The sequence below is a fragment of the Odocoileus virginianus genome, chromosome 16, assembly GCF_023699985.2.
Source record: "Odocoileus virginianus isolate 20LAN1187 ecotype Illinois chromosome 16, Ovbor_1.2, whole genome shotgun sequence".
NCBI lineage: Eukaryota > Metazoa > Chordata > Mammalia > Artiodactyla > Cervidae > Odocoileus > Odocoileus virginianus.
Window position 1 is genome coordinate 35,755,504 of NC_069689.1, and position 20,741 is coordinate 35,776,244.

The following is a 20,741-nucleotide window of genomic DNA, read 5'->3' on the forward strand; positions in this document are numbered from 1 at the left end:
AATCTAATCCTATTTATAATGAAAGTTACTGTTTGCAATAAAGCTACAAAAAGTTCCTAGTAATGAGATTGCAGTTCAGAAGGTGATTAATTTAGAAATACTTGAGATATGTAAAACTTATTAAGAAAAACAATTGAGTCTTTGGTAAGATATTCCTTTTTTTTCAGTAAGATATTCTTACAGGGCATATAAAATCTTATTTACTTTTTCTAATTTCTAAAAGTCAGATTTTGTATCCAAGCATTTCAACCTGAGTTTTATCCTCCTAGGAAGAAAATCTCAATTGAACTGATAGAAAACTTAAACAATGACACTGTATTATAACTGTAACAAATCTGAAAACTGATATATAAAGAATAAAAAAAGCATGCAAAAACTAAAAATGTTTATGCCTAATTAAATAATTATTAATAAAATAACTAGATCAAGTTCCAGAAATAAAGCTTTTTCCTTTGCAACTATTTGTTATTTTCCTAATTTGGATCCAGATAATAGCTATTATATCACAAAGATCTTTGCTTTTTTGAGATATACCACAAGATAAATATGGTAAGTATTAAGAATAATTTTAAAGTAATTTAATGCCTCCATATGCCCTGAAAAGTACTAGCCTTGCTTTTACTTTTGTGTCCATGTGTTACCTGTGGAATCATGAATTAATATGCTACACATTCCTGTCAGCCTTTATATGTGATTCTTAACCTATTATTTATATGTATATACAGTCATAATCAGGAAAAATATTTTGTAAGTTATCCCTTATTTAGTCTTCGTGTGGCAGAGAGAACAAACACACACGTAACGTGTAAACATGTTAGGCATGTAAAGACACGTAGACAAAGTGGAGAACGCGCTCGTTCCCTGATTCTCTTGGCTGCAATCAGCATGGTCGCAGTGGCCTCAATGAAGGCAGTGGGAAAAGGGAGACCGGCTGAGGTATTGATAGGAACAAGTACTGCTGTGACCTTCTTAGTTCCTGTAACTCTCTGAAGCTTTGCAAACAACATGAAGATGGTTTTTAAATGCCTCAATTTCAAAATGATCATCTTTATATGAAGTGGTTCCACTGGTGTAATCTGGATTGACACATCTTGAGGTAGAAACTTGTAACAATTTCCTGAACTCATAACTGAAGAATTGCAGTAACTGACAAAGCCCTTCTTATAAGCTACTGTGGTCACTCATTCCTCTGCAAACCATAGGCTAGACAAATAAAAAGTAAAACTTCCCTTTGATACGGATTTATATGGTTATATTTCTGTTGGGCTGACATTGTCAAGAGTGATATGGTTGTTTTTCCAAATGATATGTAAACCAGAAATATTCAAAAACAAATATTCCTTTAAAAAAGAGCATTTATTTTTATGCAAGTAAAAGGTGCCAGACTGGTGGTCTCTCTTCTGTTTGAGGAACACAGTGTAGGCACCAAGATCTTCCCACCCATTTTGCTACCCTCTTATCTTCTAATTTCTCCATCTCTTTGTTTCTTCTAGGTTTTAGGACAATAGCCTTCTGGTTCAAATTAAAATGATGTTTCTCAAACTCTGAAGTGCATACAAATCACCTGGGGATTCTGTGAAAATGCATGTTCCACCTCAGTAGGTCCAGTCTGAGATTCTACAGTTTTAACAAGCTGCCAGATGATACCCATATGCTGATCTTAAGATCACATTTTGAATAGTAAGTAATTAAATTTTTATCTTCCCTAAAAACTGTATGCTTCTTGAAGACAAGAAGTGTATCTTGCTTGTCTCATACACAGGGACATAAAGTACATATATTTCAGTGATGGATTTATTATATAAATGTTCTAATCATTCTCTGTCCCCTGAGAGAAAATAACATGGTCAGTTGCTGAGTCATGTCCAACTCTTTGCTATCTCATGCACTGTAGCCTGCCAAGTTCCTCTGTCTATGGAGTTTTCCAGGCAAGAATACTGGAATGGGTTGCCATTTCTATTCCATGGGACCTTCCCAACCCAGGCATTGAACCTGTATCACTTGTGTCTCCAGCATGAGCAGGCAGATTCTTTACCACTGTACCATTGGGAAGCAAATGTGTGATATAAATATATCAAACATATTAGATTTAAAATATGTATATTTTATATATCAATATGTTTATATGTGGTTCTAACTTTGAAACAATGATATTGGGATTCCAATGGAGGAATCTTATCTGAATGCTTTATCCTTAAATGCTAGTATTGTAAAGGTTCACTGCAACGAGAAGTAAGTAATAAGTATGAAAAGTCTTATCTTAGAAAGAATATATAATTGGTGAAATATTGAAGCATTAATCATCTTTACCTGCATGTACCATTATATTTAATAATTCTATAAAATATAAAGGATTATAGAATTAATAAATGTAGTTCAACCAATCTAGTATTATTCCTAGTTTTACATTTAGCATCACAAAACAGAATTTGCTTTACTCATTAGGGAAGCGTGGAGGGGTATGAAAGAGGTTAGGATACGCAAACTGATACAGCTTTATTTTTTTTTAATATTTATTTTAAAATGAAAGACAATTGCTTTACAATATTGTGTTTGTTTCTGCCTTGCATCAACATGAATTAGCCATAGGTATACATACGTCTCCTCCCTCTTGAGACTCTCCTACCTCCCACCCCATATCATCCCTCTAGGCTGTCACAGAGCACCAGTTTGAGCTCCCTGAGTCATATAGCAGATTCCCACCAGCTATCTATTTTACGTATGGTAATGTACATGTTTCCATGCTGCTCTCTGTTCTTCCCACCCTCTCCTTCCTCCCCTGTCCACAAGACTGTTCTGTGTCTGTCTTCACAGCTGCCCTCCAGGTAGGTTCTCAGTTCCATTTTTCTAGAGTCCATGTATATGCATTAATACACAATATTTATTTTTCTTTTTCAAATTTAATAAATTCGTAGATTCTTTGACTTTTTGACCAAGAAATGAAATCTGTATTAATGTTCTATGTGAGTGGTGGTTCCAGAATGTCCTATAAACTAAGGATAGTTTGGGGTACATGACAAGTGTATCCACTTTCTGAACATTTCCATTTTCTGCTTCTTTCTCCCCAGAGAGACCCATAGTAAATCCCATTGCTAACAGAAACTGACTTGATCACAAGGAGTTCTGAGACCCACACCCCCCTGTTGCCTTTAGTATTTCCTGGCGTTTCTGATTCCTTCTCCCTCTGCTCCCCCTCCCTTCTCCAGCTCCTTACCCTCTTCCTGTCTGAGCAGAAACGAAAAGAGGATGTTGATACATAGGCTACAGGACTCCAGTCAAAAAGGATATAGAAAAAGATAGTAAAGATTCAGAGGCTAAAAATTGCTATTTTACTTAATCTTTTAGTATCCATATGCCTGTTAGGATGAAGTTGAATTGTTTCTGTTAGGAAGTTGTTTTCTAAAATGCTAAGCTTCTTCGGATGTTGATGACTGAAGTACGACAGCTCATATGTACCGTTGAATACTCTGACAGCATGAAAAAATTTACTGGCTCCTGGATGTTTTATCTTACTGTACCTACAAGTGCCACATATATTACAGTTTCTTCGTGCTTAAAAGGTTTTTCATTGTTGTGTAGGAATGCTTGTTTTCACCTCCTGATTTCTTCACTGGGGCTTTCTCTCCCATCATTGAAGCAATTTCTTTTCATAATATGTTCCAATCACTGTCTGTGGCAGTATTTTCATTTACATGTTTAAAAGTGATTAATTGCTTTCTATCAGCTATATTTATAGAATGTATTTCTTTACTACAAATAAAAATAAAATGTATCTGTACTATTACCAATTCATGTCTGAAAACTTAGAAACAACTAAATGGCTATATTTGGAATATTTATTCCAAAGCACAACAAAAAACACTATCCATATATACATATAATAATACTATTAGTATGTTAGTTTCCCAATATTTGATGGTGAAAAAAATGATAAAAATGTCCATATCCTATTAATATTACTCAATGAATTTTTTAATTTTTATTTTTCCCAATCCAAACTTTTTAGTAAAGTGAGTAATTTCTGAGTATATAGATAATAAAATCAAATAAAGCCCCATTTAGAATTATCTTGTCTTCACTTCTTAGAATTAATTTAGTAACACAACTTCTATTCAAGGACCTAGTTTAAGATCTCAGATGTAAAACTAAAGTGTTACAAAGCAGGAATGGGTTAGCTTGTATCAAGATAAGCTAAAAACCTCAAACACTCCATTTCCAAGATGACCTCAAAGAAATAGAACAGCACTTAACATCTAGGAAATCCTATCCTATAGGATCACAAAAAAGAAATAGCTGTTCAGATTAAGAGATATGGATTGCTGCTTTTTCCTTCCAATATGTCTGAATAGGTTTTATTTACAAAGGCAGTCCTCACATAGCAGTATACATTTTACATATTCAAGAGTTCTTATGAAGAAGGTAATTATCCAACATTTCTTTGACTTTAGGAAAAAACAAACAATGCTCATAATGCGGCTACAACATTATTTCATTCACATATTTGAGGTAAATTGCTGAAAACAAATATGATTTACTATGCAAACAATTTTATCTTAATATTATTTAGACAAACAGATGTTATTGGATGTCTGATTTCTGATAGTATGGAAGACTTTCAGAAAACTTTGTGATAAAATATTTGATGAGATATTTATAAGTTAAAAGGACTACATCAGCCATGAGGAAGCCATCTTGATGGAGAAAAATTCCAGAGTTTTTCTGGATGTTTTGTGGCAAGCTGTTTTATCTGCTCCGGATCTTCTTGCTGTGGAATTGAGAGAGAATTTTCCAAGATGAGAGAAAGAGAAGGAAAGGTGTTTTGGTCAAATTAGGCAAGTATGGCCATGAAAAATTTAGGATATTATACTGCCAAATTTGGATCTGGAACTATTCAAAAGACCAGGGAATTAACATTCCAAGCTGACTCCTTGCGTTGCTGTGGCTATTTATATAGTCTTAGTTGACTGAAGAATCAATTGATTTGATTTAAGTATCTGGGCTCACATATGATAGAAAGCCTCAGAATTCTTCCTATCATACTACATGTGAGCCAAATGTTATACATTAGTACTCATTTTACAACTTTCACTATAACTTAGTGACTCTGTAGTGTATGTATAATTATAAATACTTAACCTACTGGCAAAATAGCATCAATAAAGAACATGAATGGAAGAAATTTTACATAGTTTACAAAAAGGAAGAAAAAGGAAAGGGAAATAACCTTCTGACATTTAATTCAACTAAATGACCCTTCTTCTCAACTGGGGCATCCAGTGATTATTATCCTCAGATATATATTTTATTTTCTATAGTAAACCATAGAATTCATTATTTCAGTGTAGGTGAATAATCTGAACTGGTCCTAGAACTTTCTTAATTCAATTCCTCTCTTCTATGAACTTACACAGCTGTTTAGTTCTTTTGTAAACAAGGAAGGATAGGCACTCTAGCACAGATCTTTTTAGCATATGAAGCATATTGACATGAATATAACATATGTGCCAAAGCAATATTATTCAGTTAACATTTCAACGAAATGCAACATAAAATTTTAAATTACATATTTCTGCATATGTTTGACTCTTGTTTACTGTATCTGCTCGGGGCGGGGGGGAAAGACTTTTATTATGAAAAAACATCTCTAATATCTTTGCATTTTAATATTATTAGAAAAGAATGGTTATAAGCAGTCATGTATTTCTAATTGCTCCAAAGTAATGAAATATCAGCACAGCAATTTTAGTTGATCAGGAATTTTGATTCACATGGAAGATGTCCAGGAGAAGGGCAGTGACAGATACAAGTACACCAAAAGCAGGTATGATCATTTTGTTTATTGAAATAGGAAGATTAAAGTTCCCACTCTGCTTGAAGTATATCATCTTAAATCTCTCATCTATCACCTTAGTTCTTCAAATAGAACACACAAATTCTTTTCCTTTCTCAGGTAGAATAGTATGATCTTTGATTACTTGTTCTTTACAATAAAATACTCATGCAGTGATTAAATTATCTATTTTTCTTTTTAATCGTATTTGCTAAGTCTCCATTAATGAAATCTTTCTGATTTAATACTTATTCTGTTCTCAGAAATACAGAACTATTAAAAGACTAAATGTTTATCTACCAAAATATTTTAGAAATATCTTTTAACTTTTACTCATTGTATAAATATGTGGAATTGTCAATACCATAACTGGAACATAGTGTTAGACTCTTATTTATAATTGCACAACAATTATATATTCCATTTGAATGTAAATTTCATAACAGTATGCATAGCTGTCTTAACGCATACTTAAATGTCTTAATACATACTTGAACAATATGTCCTTTCATGGCTCGATACTTTACATAAGTAAATATTTCACAGTAGAACACAAAAGAGTTTTACAAGTAGAGCAGTTCCTAGAAGTCAAAAGTAGGCATCTATTTTTTTCCCAAAATGTTGGTATCAATTTTCAGATCTTGAATACAGATGGAATGAGGAAGAAAAGCTAGACCGGAGCATGGTATATATATTATGTCAACTGCATATGAAATTTCAGATTAAGGTCCATGTCATTTTTACCTGCTCACACAAATAACAATTTATGTGTATGTCCTCTGGACGATGATATTTTTACTTTTCTTCCCTTACCTAAAAAGTAAAGAAAACAAAATAAAACTCAAGCCATATATTGCAGTTTGACCCAAGCAACAAGGAAGGGTGAGGAAGTGATACCAACTAAGCACTTGACTCATAAAGAGAAGGCAAATGGTTTCTCTATAAACAGAGGGACTGAAGGGAGATGTGAGGATATTAGATATTTTGTGACATGCTATAAAAGCTCTATAGTAAAGTGCTGCTGTAATCTGATTTCTTTCTCTTTCCTTTTTTATTAAAAAAGAAATGAAGTACTGGCCGGCTTCCTTCCTTCTATGGCTATTTTGAGTCCCTAATCTTCAGAAGGTATCAGTGCTGCTGACAAGTCATGCCAGTCATCACTTAGCTTCTGAGTTTCCTGGAGGGGACATGACAAGAGAAACAGAGAATTTTAGGTAAAAGAAATTTATGCTGACATTCTCTGTGGTGGAGCTGATTTTAATATCTGATTAAGAGAAGGAAGGCCTATTTGGGATAGGTCTCTGACTTGTTATTTCCTAAATAATCATCCCTCAGGTTTTGCTGGCTTAATTTGAACACCAGTTAGAAAAAGCTTGAGAAATTCCTCTTCTAGGGATTTTCTAGCCTTGATGGCCCTGAGAAGTAAATCTTAAATGTGCCAGGTTTAGTTAAAAAAAGAATTTAATGCTTCATTTATCCTCCCTAGCAATCATTTCTATAACAGGAATTATTTTCCAAAAAGATCCACGCAGATTAGTTTGCTATTTTTCTTGAGGGAAGAATTGAAATGGCAATTCAGCTTCAGCTTCAGTCAGAAACTTTGTGATTTTTAGCTCAGTCTTCGTTGCCCTATAGGGTCATGATCTTGCTAAGGAGCCTCTGGTGCCATAACACAGTTTGTGCCGTGTGAAAAGAGGGACTGCAGTGTTTGGACAGTTCTACAGTCTGACTAGAGTTTTTGGTTTACTTCCTGGAAGGAGCTTTGTTACACCTAAAGTGAGGTGGCTTTAATGAAACTCCATTGATGATGGCCAAAGGGCTTCCTGTATCTAGTTAGAGTTTGGAGAGGAGGTAAATTGAGATCATTCTCATTATGCCCCGGGGAAGCATTGTTAGAATCCAGCAGAATTTGGTTTCTGGAGTTTACGTTTGCACAGATTCCACACTGTGTTGTCCATTGCCAGTGGGATAAAAGGGGTTTTTAAAGAGAATTGATACTGTGATTCTCATATGAACAGTGCTTCATGTGATAGGCATGACCAATCCAAAGATAAGTATTTCAAAAGGAAAGGAGAAGTAAATTCTCTTCTTTGGAGTAAAGCATACCAAGAATGGGAAAATATTAGGGCTGAAATAAATTTATATCATAGGTTTTAACTAAAAAGAATAGAAACGGCAACAAAAATATTCTCGTCAGTTACTAGAGCTGATATGTGAAAAAAAAGGAAAACTTCACATTTGTGCATTTGTGGTTTCTTATTTATCAGTGAAAATCTTGGTTTCACACAAACTTCTAATTTTGTTAAATTGCTCTCTATTTGAATAAGTTAATACCACCCCTCCCCCTACACACATACACACACAATCACTTGTCTCCAGAAGTATTTGAGGAGTCACACAGAGAGAAATGATTTAAAATATGTGAATGTTACATTTCTTTTAGGCTCATAACCTATTTCTCTAAAACAATTCTTTAATTCATTCCACCAGATCCTAAGTAGTTTTAGATAAATTTATAGATTATTTGCCAAGTGTTACAGGTTTCTTCATCCAAAAGTATCTTTAGTAATTATTCTAATTTTTAAACATTTGATTCCAGTCTAATAATTCTTTCTCATTGGATGTGAAGATTAACTGACGGCTGTTCTGCCTACAGCAACCAGTTACATTATTGGATTGCCTTATGAAGTTGTATCTAGGTTCTTTTGCAGTTATACTTAAAATTAGGTATTATCTTGTCAATTATATAATCATAAATGCATTGTCTTTTGCTTTCTTCTAACCTATTGAGACACAGGAAAAAATCTAGAAGCTGATGAGAGATTTGGAAGTCTCATTTATATTTTTAAGTAGTAGACACATGTTTACATGTCGATGGTGCACATTCTCCATCCGCACTCATACTCCTACCTCTGGTCGAATGTCAGTATGATGTTTGCCTTACTGTGATAAACAGTGAGGAGAATAGAGTCAAGAAAAATAAATGCTCAATATTCATATATCTTTCCTATCAAGTCAAATTTGATCTGGGTCAATTCTGACTCTCCAATTCAGCATACTAGTCATGAGGCAGACTTTCAAGTTTTCACTTATTAGAACTCCCTGTCCACTTCTAACATTTTGACTTATTCACTCAAATAATGAGTCAAAAATAAAAAAGCAGTCAAGCTGAGTGCAATTAAATTCAGAATGCCAGTCTTATACTCAGGTCAGAACAGAAATGAAAATTAGAGAAAGTGCCAGATTTGACTGATCATTGGAAAAGATAAAAGTCTGAGATTTTAAGTTTAACTGCTGTATGGTAATTTAAACCTCAAATTTTTATAGACATAATGTTTTCAAATATTAAAATGATTCTTTTCATTTTAGAAAAATAAAAGATTTCAAGCAAGCATAAATTTCATATTTTTCTTACCTGTCCAACTTCTCCCATACTTTGTTCCCCATCTGGTCATCTCCCCTTCAGAACTCTTCTTGATTATTTTCATTTACAGTATTTTTCTCTTGTCAGATGTCAACATGATTCAAATAGCTGTCCTAACCACCTATTTTCCATAATCACATGCTGTCTGGTATAAACTTTATTATAATATCTCCATCTACTGTTTTCAGAGTAGCAAAGTAATCCACTTATATTTTCTTTATATCCTTCAAATTTCAGGCTTTTTGGTTGCACAAGTGGATATCTCTAAGTTCTTAAATGCTGACATTGAAAACCCACTAGAGAGGGAGGCCTCTCACCTCTAGTCTTCTAGTTAGAACTCTGAAGGTTTATACTCAAGAATAAAGGAATTTATTCACAAAATATCATTTCACAAAAGAGAAATTCAGCCACAAATCAGTTGAATCCTAACTGGAGTCTGAAGCTCTTCCTCTAGGCTTAAACCAAGAAGCAATCTCACAGAGTTAAGGGGTCAATAACTGGGTTGAACTAGGGCAATCTGCCCCTAGCCTGCTTACCTACTAGAATCAGAAGTAAATACTCTCTGGGGAAGGAGTTCATCCATCAGAGTTTGAGCCACAAATTATCTCTATTGATTTTCATACATAAAGTCTGACATTTAACAAAAATTTCCCTCCCTTGCCAGGACACAAAAACTAAAAGGCCCAAAACTAAGAGAAAAAAAACAGACAGTACAATTAGATCCACAGATGATACAGGTACTGGAGTTGTCAGGTTCTTCAGTTCAGTTCAGTTTATTCGCTTAGTCGGGTCTGACTCTTTGCAACCCCATTGACTGCAGCATGCCAGGCCTCCCAGTCCATTGCCAACTCCCAGAGTGTACTCAAACTCATGCCCATTGAGTCGGTGATGGTATCCAACCATCACATCCTCTGTCATCCCCTTCTCCTCCTGCCTTCAATCTTTCACAGCATCAGGGTCTTTTCAAACGAGTCAGCTCTTCGCATCAGGTGGCCAAAGTATTGGAGTTTCCGCTTCAATATCAGTCCTTCCAATGAATATTCAGGACTGATTTCCTTTAGGATGGACTGATTGAATCAGTTTTTTAAATATAAAAAACATTTTCAAGTAAGACATACTCTTGAATTTTCAGCAGAAAACTGGTCTGTGGAAAATAAGCAAATTGATACACTAAAGATGAAAAATAATTATTCAGAACTCAAATTAGTTTTCTGGAAGATAAATTTTTTTTAATGTTTTGCTTTCTGCAGAGTGAGATTAGCAGAAGTTGGACAAAGATTTTTTTCAGCAGGACATAACTTCTGTATAAAAGAGGGTCAATAAAAAGAAATTCAGGTCAGGAGAAAATATCCAAACTGAAACACAGAAAGAATGAAGAATGTAAAATATAGAGAGCAAAATAATAGCCATATGGTATGGGATAAAGTGACTAAATCATGTGTATGTGTAGTATCAGAAAAAAGAGAAAAGTAAGTATAGGGAAAGAAATATTCATAGAGTCAACAGAAGAGAATTTTCGATCTAAAGAATGACAGAGAAACACAAAAGAATCTGTGATATCAACCTTGAGAAGAACAAACATGAAGTAAAGCTCACTGTGTTACATAGTCTAACTGCTGAAAATCAAAGGCGAAGAAAACATCTGAGAGCATCCAGAGATTCTGACATACTATATTCAAAGCAGTAAGACTAACCTATTCTCAGTAGTTATAGCAGAAGCCAGAGAACAGTGAAATGACGTCTTTTCCAAAGGGCCAATCTAGATTCTGTAAACACAGAAAATATTCCTCATTAAAAAAGGTTAAGTAGAAACAGCTTCATAAACTGAGCAGAACCATATTAAAGAAATGTCTCGGCAAGTTCTTCAGAAAAACATAAGCAAGTGTCTACAGGAAGAAATATAAAATGGGTAAAAAAGTGGGGTAAGTACAAATGGCTGTTTACTATCTAAATCCATAATGCTAACATCTTACAGAATTAAAAATACATTTTTCTAACACAAGCTATAAGGCCTCAAAATTACAAAACACTGTTGAAAGAAATGCAAGACTTAATTAAGTGGAGGAATATGCCATCTTCACCAATTAGAAGACTCACTATTGTTAAGTCAGTTGTTACTAAGGTAAATAAAATTCAATACAATCCCAATCAAAATTCCAGAAAAATTTTTTCTGTGTGGAAATTTAAAAGCCGATTCTAATGTTTCTATGGAGGAATATAAAATCTAGGGGGAAAAAAGCAACCTTGAAGAAGAAGAAAGCTAGAGAATATACACTACCAGATATCAAGGTTCATTATAAAGTTAGAGCAATTAGACAGTGTGATATTGCGTAAAGATTGGCACAAAACCACCACTACAATTCTAAGGGTAAGAAGTATCAGTTCAGTTCAGTTCAGTTGCTCAGTCGTGTCCGACTCTTTGCAACCCCATGAACCACAGCACGCCAGGCCTCCCTGTCCATCACCAACTCCCAGAGTCCACCCAAACCCATGTCAATTGTGTCAGTGATGCCATCCAACCATCTCATCCTCTGTTGTCCCCTTCTCCTGCCCTCAATCTATCCCAGCATCAGGGTCTTTTCAAATAGTCTTTCTAAATAAATTAATACAGGGAAAACATATACTTTTCCATGCTTTACACTATAGGCAAAGATTATTTCAAAGTGAATGGATCATACCAAAATGTGAAAATTTAAAATCTAAGTCATCTAGAAAAGAAAGAAAGGCAATGCCAAAGAATATTCAAACTACCGCACAATTGCTCTTATCTCACAGGCTAGCAAAGTAATGCTCAAAATTCTCCAAGTCAGACTTCAACAGTATGTGAACCGAGAACTTCCAGATGTTCAAGCTGGATTTAGAAAAGGCAGAGGAACAGGAGATCAAATTGCCAACATATGCTGGATGATCAAAAAAGCAAGAGAGTTGCAGAAAAACATCTACTTTTGTTTATTGACTGTGCCAAAGCCTTTGACTATGTGGATCACAACAAACTTGGAAAATTCTTCAAGAGATGGGAATACCAGACCACTTGACCTGCCTCCTGAGAAATCTGTATGCAGGTCAAGAAGCAACAGTTAGAACTGGATATGGGACAACAAACTGGTTCCAAATCAGGAAAGGAGTATGTCAAGGCTGTATATTGTCACCCTGCTTATTTAATTTATATGCAGAGTACATCATGAGAAGTGCCAGGCTGGATGAGGCACAAGCTGGAATCATGATTGCCGAGAGAAATGTCGATAACCTCAGATTCGCAGATGACACCACCCTTATGGCAGAAAGTGAAGAAGAGCTAAAGAGCCTCTTGATGAAAGTGAAAGAGGAGAGTGTAAAAGCTGGCTTAAAACTCAGCATTCAGAAAACTAAGATCATGGCATCTAGTCTCATCACTTCATGGCAAATAGATGGCGAAACAATGGAAACAGTGAAAGACTTTATTTTCAGGGGCTCTAAAATCACTGCAAGTGGTGACTACAGCCATGAAATTAAAAGATGCTTGCTCCTTGGAAGGAAATTTATGACCAACCTAAACAGCATATTAAAAAGCAGAGACATTGCTTTGCCAACAAAGGTACACTCGTCAAAGCTATGGTTTTTCCAGTAGTCATGCATGGATGTGAGAGTTGGACTATAAAGAAAGCTGAGCACCAAAGAATTGATGCTTTTGAAGTGTGGTGTTGGAGAAGACTCTTGAGCGTCCCTTGCACTGCAAGGAGATCCAACCAGTCAATCCTAAAGGAAATTAGCCATGAATATTCATTGGAAGGACTGATGTTGAAGCTGAAACTGCAATACTTTGGCCATCTGATGGGAAGAACTGACTCATTGGAAAAGACCCTGATGCTTGGAAAGATTGAAGGTGGTAGGAGAAGGGGATGACAGAGGATGAGTTAGTTGGATGGCATCATCGATGAGATGGATGTGAGTTTGTGTAGGTTCTGGGAGTTGGTGACGGAGGAGGGCCTGGTATACTGCAGTAAATGGGATCGCAAGGGGTCAGACATGATTGAGTAACTGAACTGAACTGAAGTCATTTTAGAAGGAAACAGAGGACACTATTTGTGAGTTTGAGATAAGCAAGCATTTCTTTTGCAGGATATAAAAAAACTGTTAAATTAGATTTGGATAAATTAGATTTAATTAAAATCTATAACATCTGTTCATCAAAATGTATTATCAGAGGGTGAAAGACAAATCAGAAACTAGGGGAAGATATTTGCAATGCCGCTGTCCAACAAAGGACTTAAATTCATTATATATATGGAATTCCAACCAAAGAAAAGACACTCAATTTTATTTATTTTTATTTTTTATTTTAAAAAAATCATTTATTTATTTGACTGTTGTGGCATGCAAGTGTGGCATGTGGGATCTAGTTCTGTGACCAGAGACTGAACCCAGGCCCCCTGCATTGAGAGCAGGGAGTCTTTTTTTTTTTTTTCCATTTATTTTTATTAGTTGGAGGCTAATTACTTTACATCATTGCAGTGGTTTTTGTCATACATTGAAATGAATTAGCCATGGATTTACATGTATTCCCCATCCCGGTCCCCCCTCCCCCCTCCCTCTCCACCTGATCCCTCTGGGTCTTCCCAGTGCACCAGGCCCGAGCACTTGTCTCATGCACCCAACCTGGGCTGGTGATCTGTTTCACCCTAGATAATATACATGTTTCAATGCTGTTCTCTTGAAACATCCCACCCTTGCCTTCTCCCAGAGTCCACAAGTCTGTTCTATACATCTGAGTCTCTTTTTCTGTTTTGCATATAGGGTTATCATTACCATCTAAATTCCATATATATGTGTTAGTATACTGTAATGGTCTTTATCTTTCTGGCTTACTTCGCTCTGTATAATGGGCTCCAGTTTCATCCATCTCATTAGAACTAATTCAAATGAATTCTTTTTAATGGCTGAGTAATATTCCATGGTGTATATGTATCACAGCTTCCTTATCCATTCGTCTGCTGATGGGCATCTAGGTTGCTTCCATGTCCTGGCTATTATAAACAGTGCTGTGATGAACATTGGGGTGCACGAAGACACTCAATTTTAAAACAAGCAAAGAACTCATCAGGCATTTCACAAATACGAAACTATCCAAAAGAACAATAAGCATATAAAGACATATTTAATACCATTATTAAACATGGAAACTAAATGCACAGTATTTTAAAATATACCCACAAGAATAGCTAAAGTTAAAAAAAAAGTGCAATATCAAATAATGGGAAGAATGGATCAATTGTAAATTAATACATTGTTGATGGGAATGTAAGTTGTACCAATACATTTGAAATCTATTTGTAGTAACTACTGAAGCTAAACATGCACCTAGTCTGTCATCCAAAATTTCCACTCCTATATGTTGCTGTTCAAGTCGAGAACAGCAGATGCTCAGTCGTGTCCAACTCTTTGTGACTCCATGTACTGCAGCGCTTCCAGGCTTCTCTTTCCTCCACTATCTCCCAATTTACTCAAATTCATGTCCGTTGAGTCGGTGATGCCACTCAACCATCTTGCCCTCTGCTGCCCCCTTCTCTTCCTGCCTTCAATCTTTCCCAACATCAGGGTCTTTTCCAATGAGTTGGCTCTTCACATCAAGTGGCCAAAGTATTGGAGCTTCAGCTTCAGCATCAGCCCTTCCAATGAATATTCAGATGGTTTGATGTCCTTGTTGTCCAAGGGATTCTCAAGAGTCTTCTCCAGCACCAGAGTTCAAAAGCATCAATTTTTCGACTCTCAGCCTTCTTCATGGTCCAACTCTCACATCAGTACTTGACTACTGGAAAAACTCTGGGAGAAATTGAAAAATAAAAAATACTTGAATAACCCAAAATAAGGCAAGAAAAGAAAAACAAAAGGAACCCAGAACAGTTGGAGCAAACAAACAAATGGATGGTAGATTGGATACAAATTTGTCATTGGTTACATTAAATTTAAGTGAACTAAATACTCCAATTAAAATACAATTCTCAAACTATATTTTTAGAATATGTGCTGCTTACAGAAGACACACATTAAATACAAGTTTGCAGAAAAACTGAAAGAGAAAGAATGCAAAAAGAGATACTATGTAAACACCAAAAGATACTAGTATAATTATATTTATATTAAACAAAGTAGATTTTAAGACCAGTAGTATTGCTAGAAATAAGAAATGTTATAAATCCATAAAAACTTCAGACTTCTAAATTTTATGCACTCAGGTAATGACAATGAAACCTTATTTTTCAACCCACTATTTTCCTCAAGAATTTTAAATCTACTGTGAAAAAAAAATAGTATGTTTTCTTTTCTCTTTCATTCCAGAAGCTTTGCCAATCAGATTCTGTTTCCAACAATATTAGCCTCCAACCTCCTAAACTCATGATGTCTTTTTAGCTTTTCTCCTATCCCATCCTAGCCAAACCGTGCCTTGAAACTCTCCCCATTGCCCTAATTGTTTCGTGTATGCCTCTTATTCTCTAAGTGGTAGTGTCTCAGTCATGTCCGACTCTTTGTGACCCCGTGGGCTATAGCTTGCCAGGCTCCTCTGTCTCGGATTTTCTGGGCAGGAATACTGTAGTGGGGTGTCATTCCTTCTCCGGATCTTCCCGACCCAGGGACTGAACCTGGTGTCCTGCATTGCAGGCAGATTCTTTACTATTTGAGTCACCAGGGAAGCCGATTATTATACTCTATCTACTGTCTATTTATATAGACAAATTATAGGACTTCCCTGTAGTTCAAATGGTAAAGAATCTGCCGGCAACGCAGGAGTCCAGGGTTCGATCCCTGGGTTGCGAAGTTCCTCTAGAGAAGAGAATGGCAATCCACTCCAGTGTTCTCACCTTGAGAGTTCCATGGACAGAGAAGCCTGGTGGGCTACAGTACATGGGGTCACAAAGAGTCGGACACGATGGCGTGACTAACACACACATAGAGTCTATTTACTAGGAAATCTCGTTTCCTTTTGTCTGGCCCTTTCAGGTAGGCACACTTGCATAGCTGAAGATGAAATTCCCTTCTCTCCTCACACTACATGAACTCTGCAACTTCGTGAACCTTGGCAGCGTCATACATTTATTTCCATGTGAATGATTCCTAAATTTCATGTATTGCCTTGCACCTATCTTGGCCTTCTAAACATTGAAGTATGAATGCTTTTCTAATTACTCACTGAAGTCCATTTATCCTATTCTTTAAAATACTTTTGGAGTCCCTGTCACTTTTTCCCAAGCACTCCTACTCTAACTTAGATATCCGTAGTTTAATGTAGACATCATTTTTTTATTGTTATGGCTTTTGGCCCCACATCTCCAAACTAAGGTCAGTAGAACTTCATTTTCCCAAAATAAAAATTTTATAGAAGATTTATATCAGAGATATTCCTTGAAGAAAAAAATTCAAAGATCAAAAATATTTAAGTAATGCTACGTCTTAGTGCCTGTTTGCAAAGTTTCATAATGAACACTAGCACATAAAAGGCTCTAGGAAATAATGACTTCAACAATCCGATATTTAATCATGCGTTCTGTAGAATATTCTTTGGCAAAAGCTGTGCTGAAGTTGCTAAAGTTTTTCAGCCCTGCTCCTCATCAGTAGGACCAGCCCTCCACCTCTCTCCTCTAAGGCTCTCATTCTACCATGCATCACATTCCATTTAACACAGTATCATTTCTTAAGAGGGAACAGTCTGCTTCATTCTTTTATTTTTCATGGTACCCATGATGATCTACTCTGGCTATAAATAATGAATATTTTAGATTCACAATATTGGATTTCATTTTCTTTACAGATTAATTTTAAAAGTAATACCTTCATATTTTTGAAATTTAGAGTATTTTCATTAATACTTAATGAACAAAATATTAATCATGACCTTGTTCATGAAAGTGTCAGACTTTTTGAAAAAGTTCTTAATCCAGGTCACCAAAAAAATATAGTATAAATTTCAAGATGTTGTGTAGTTCCATCCTGAAATGAATGGGTTAAACTTACTCCCCTAGCACCTAAAACCCTGGAAGGAAGTGATTTACTTACTCTCATGAACTCATTAATTAAGTGCTCATGATACTCTAGACTTTAACCAAAAATAGAGATGATTTGGTCTCTTTCTGAAAAGACCATCTTCAGTTTCTATCCAACTGTTATTATTAGAATACGAATGCAGCTTATTGGTATCTGCCACCCCTGGGGGACAGTGAAGCTCATCACAAAGAGAATATATTGGCACAATGGTTGTCTTCAGCTAAAATTGCCTAAGAAACAGAAATTACTGTCAGATAGGTTGATGTGTGCTGGCAGAGTTCCCTGGGAAGTTTGAATTGCATCTTTCTGCAGCATATCTAGTATGTCAAGCTGTTAGTTTCATGGGGTAGATGTAGTTTATCACACCTTTCATAACTAAAGATAGCCCAAAGCAACAAGCTTCTTGATGGTAATACCATGCTTATATAGGCAAATATGGTAACTTTTCTAAGAGAAACAATGTTAGGACACTAGAGATGCCTCTGTTTCTTCTTGAACTATGATATGATATCCCCCTTCTATCTACTGAAGCTGCTGTTTATATGCTATGGATTGAAAATGCCTATTGTTTAAAAAATTAAATCTTTTCATATATGAGCATTGTTAGGTATTCAATGGAAGGTAAGTCAGTTGGAAAAATGAGGTTAATTCCTTAGTCCTGAACATGAGAAATTAAATACTCAATCTTGCTGAATCCCTAATGGAATCTGTGACTCTAAATCTTTTTCCGCCATTACCTATTTACTGCAAAGCTATGGGGAACATGGGAGTTTAAATGTTTCAGCTATTTATTTGGAAAGAACTTTCTTGTGCATTTTAAGTTCATAGAATTGCAGGGGAAGGAAAAACAGTTCTGCAATTTAAGTCATGATGCTCTTGATGATCAGGTCAGACCAGCTGATAAGTTCTCGATCGGAATGCAGCACAGCAATCGACTGTCATAAAGATTAACATCTATTTGCTTAGCTAATGAGTTCCATATGTACAGCATATCCAAGGCTCATGCTTTAAAAGGTTGTATCCATTTTTATCATCACATCTGGAAGCACATCCAGTGTGGTATACAGCTGCATGACTGATTTTCATGTTTGTGGTTGGTAATCAGTCTCGTTAATTTTTAGTCATATTCCATATATATTGGTGTACTTGGAAATATATATTATTGGACATCTGGAAAAATTGATTTTTCAGGTGTTTATAAATGTATTTCAGCACTGTTCTTTCTCTTTGACCTTAAATGGTTTTCTTTTGCTAATTTTTACATGTGTAATACCTTACAAAGGACAGCCCTTCACAGGTGATAATGCAATGAAGGTTTGCACAGGGATTGCTTTAAATAGACATTTTCATTTGCAGAAGAGTCACATGATCTCATTTGGTCTTTCTCAGTGCTATAAAGTAAGGAAAAAAAGAGAATGCATTCACAAAATGTTCAATGTTGAAAGTTAGCCTTTGCTATATTTTTGCCTTGAAATACCTGCATGTATACCTTTAAAGATGTCTAAATGATGTGTCATGTTATGTTGAGTATCTTCTTTCAAAATAAATCCTGCCCCTCAAGCATATCTATATCCAAAGTAGCTATGCCGTAATGTAGACTATAATAGCCCTTCTGTGCTAAGAAGAACAGGAATAGAAATAGATACTGTATGACTAAATGCTGATTGACAGCTCCATCGCAGGCATGGTACTTCTTTAGCTAAACTGCAATAAAGAGACTGCATATCCTACTATTCAACAGATAATAAAATAGCATAAACAGATGTAACCTTGTGGGAAAAAAATTGTCTACTTGATTATAATGATAACAAATTGAACATTTACTTTTTAAAGATTTTAGATAAAGATCACAAAGAGTAACTGTTGATTCACAAGGCAAACTTTCTTCTCAATTATCCTTTTAAACGTTGTTTCTAATAGAAAATAACTACATCTGGGTACTCTTTAAATACACGAAGGCAAAATATTTTCTTAGAATATAAGAATTTTTAAAATGTAAGCACTGATTGAATGTCTCCAAGTTACGAACTGGAGACAGCTTAAAAGCGCCTACAAAATGAAACTTCAGTTTCCAACCTGTCAAAGTTTACTGCATTGATTTATTATTAGGGGGAAAAACCTGAAAAATTCTTGTCATCAAAAGTTTTACAAGAAACAAGAAGGATGCTTTCAAAAGTAAAGACCTTTACTACTCATAGAATCACACATGACAGTGAATGGCGTCAGTATTATGAGTAACACAAACTCATTATCTAAATGGAATTACAGACCCCTCAAGAACTCCTTATCAGTTGTAAGACTTTGTATAAAATTTTATGGAGTAAAAACTAACAATTTAAGCCCCTAGTATTGACCATACTTAGTAACTTTGTCATATATACAATGTATGCTTTTGTGATTTTTTTTCCCTCTTGGATTTCTTTTAATTCTATTGTTATGACTCCTAATAACCACATTTCTAACATCATCAAGTTACTACTGGGTCACCCACATAATCAGTATAACTCATTTTCCATCCAAATTGATGAGAGATTTGATGCAAAATACATGTGATTACATCCATTTCTGATTTCATTTCACTCTAATAGCAATACTCTTGCATGATCTTTTTGTTAATGTTAAATATGTGTTTAAACTGAAATTAACAGTTTCTGAAGCTAAAATTCATATCTGTTTTGACCCATGTAAAGAAACTGAATTGAGATACTCTCAGTGATAGAGCAGAGGGAGTGTAATTAATGGCATCCACACAGAATCCTTGGGACATATAGGGTTTCTGAATCACTGAATTCAGCAATGCCGTCAGTGTTTTGGCTGGCAGCCTATAACCCCCTTTTAACCCGAGCCCAGCTTACTCAGCAAGCTATGGCAAGTGACTGCTGAGCTGTTATTTTCTTATTTCAAAATACACCTCCAGTTGAGAGAGGGACATGCTCTTTTACATATGGTTTGGGATTTTGTTTGGGAACTCAGTTTTTCTGTTATGAGTTTTTTAAAGAAATGTGAAGCAACAGTGGCAAAAAAAAAAAAAAAAAAAGATCAGAAACTTTGGAAAGGAAAGAGAGAGGGTGAACTCACAGAAACTGAGATGCAGTACTTGTTTTGGCCGGGCACAGAGAAGTTGAAAAACACTCTGTAGGTGGGCCAACAAAATCTATCATGTAGGATAGGGACAAGAGAGTTCTGAACTAAAGTCCTTCCATGCAGTCTGTCATGCCACCACCATTCACAGCTAAACAAGAATAGCTTTATTCTACTCTTCCATGTGTTTACATAGCTAATGAAGTAGTGTTAGAGGTTGGTGAAGGTAGGCAGGATTATCCTGACATTGTGTAGATGAGAGGGTATGTAAGGGGGAAGGAAGAGAAAATTGTGATAAAAGTGATGAGCCATTTCCTCAAGAGTGTTGATTACAAGCACAATAACTACAAACTCCCCACACTGTCCGGGAAACATCTATGCATCTGTGCT

The 20,741-nt window shown here is 35.5% G+C and overlaps 1 long non-coding RNA gene across 2 annotated transcripts in view; it reads left to right on the forward strand.

Annotated features, from left to right (window-relative positions):
* Positions 1-1,499: 1,499 nt before the first annotated feature.
* LOC139038729 (uncharacterized) overlaps positions 1,500-20,741 on the forward strand; it is a 267,167-nt gene continuing 247,925 nt past the window's right edge. For both annotated transcript variants that reach the window (XR_011491847.1, XR_011491848.1), the window contains exon 1: positions 1,500-1,680. This is a non-coding gene — a long non-coding RNA (uncharacterized lncRNA). The remainder of the gene's footprint in view (positions 1,681-20,741) is intronic.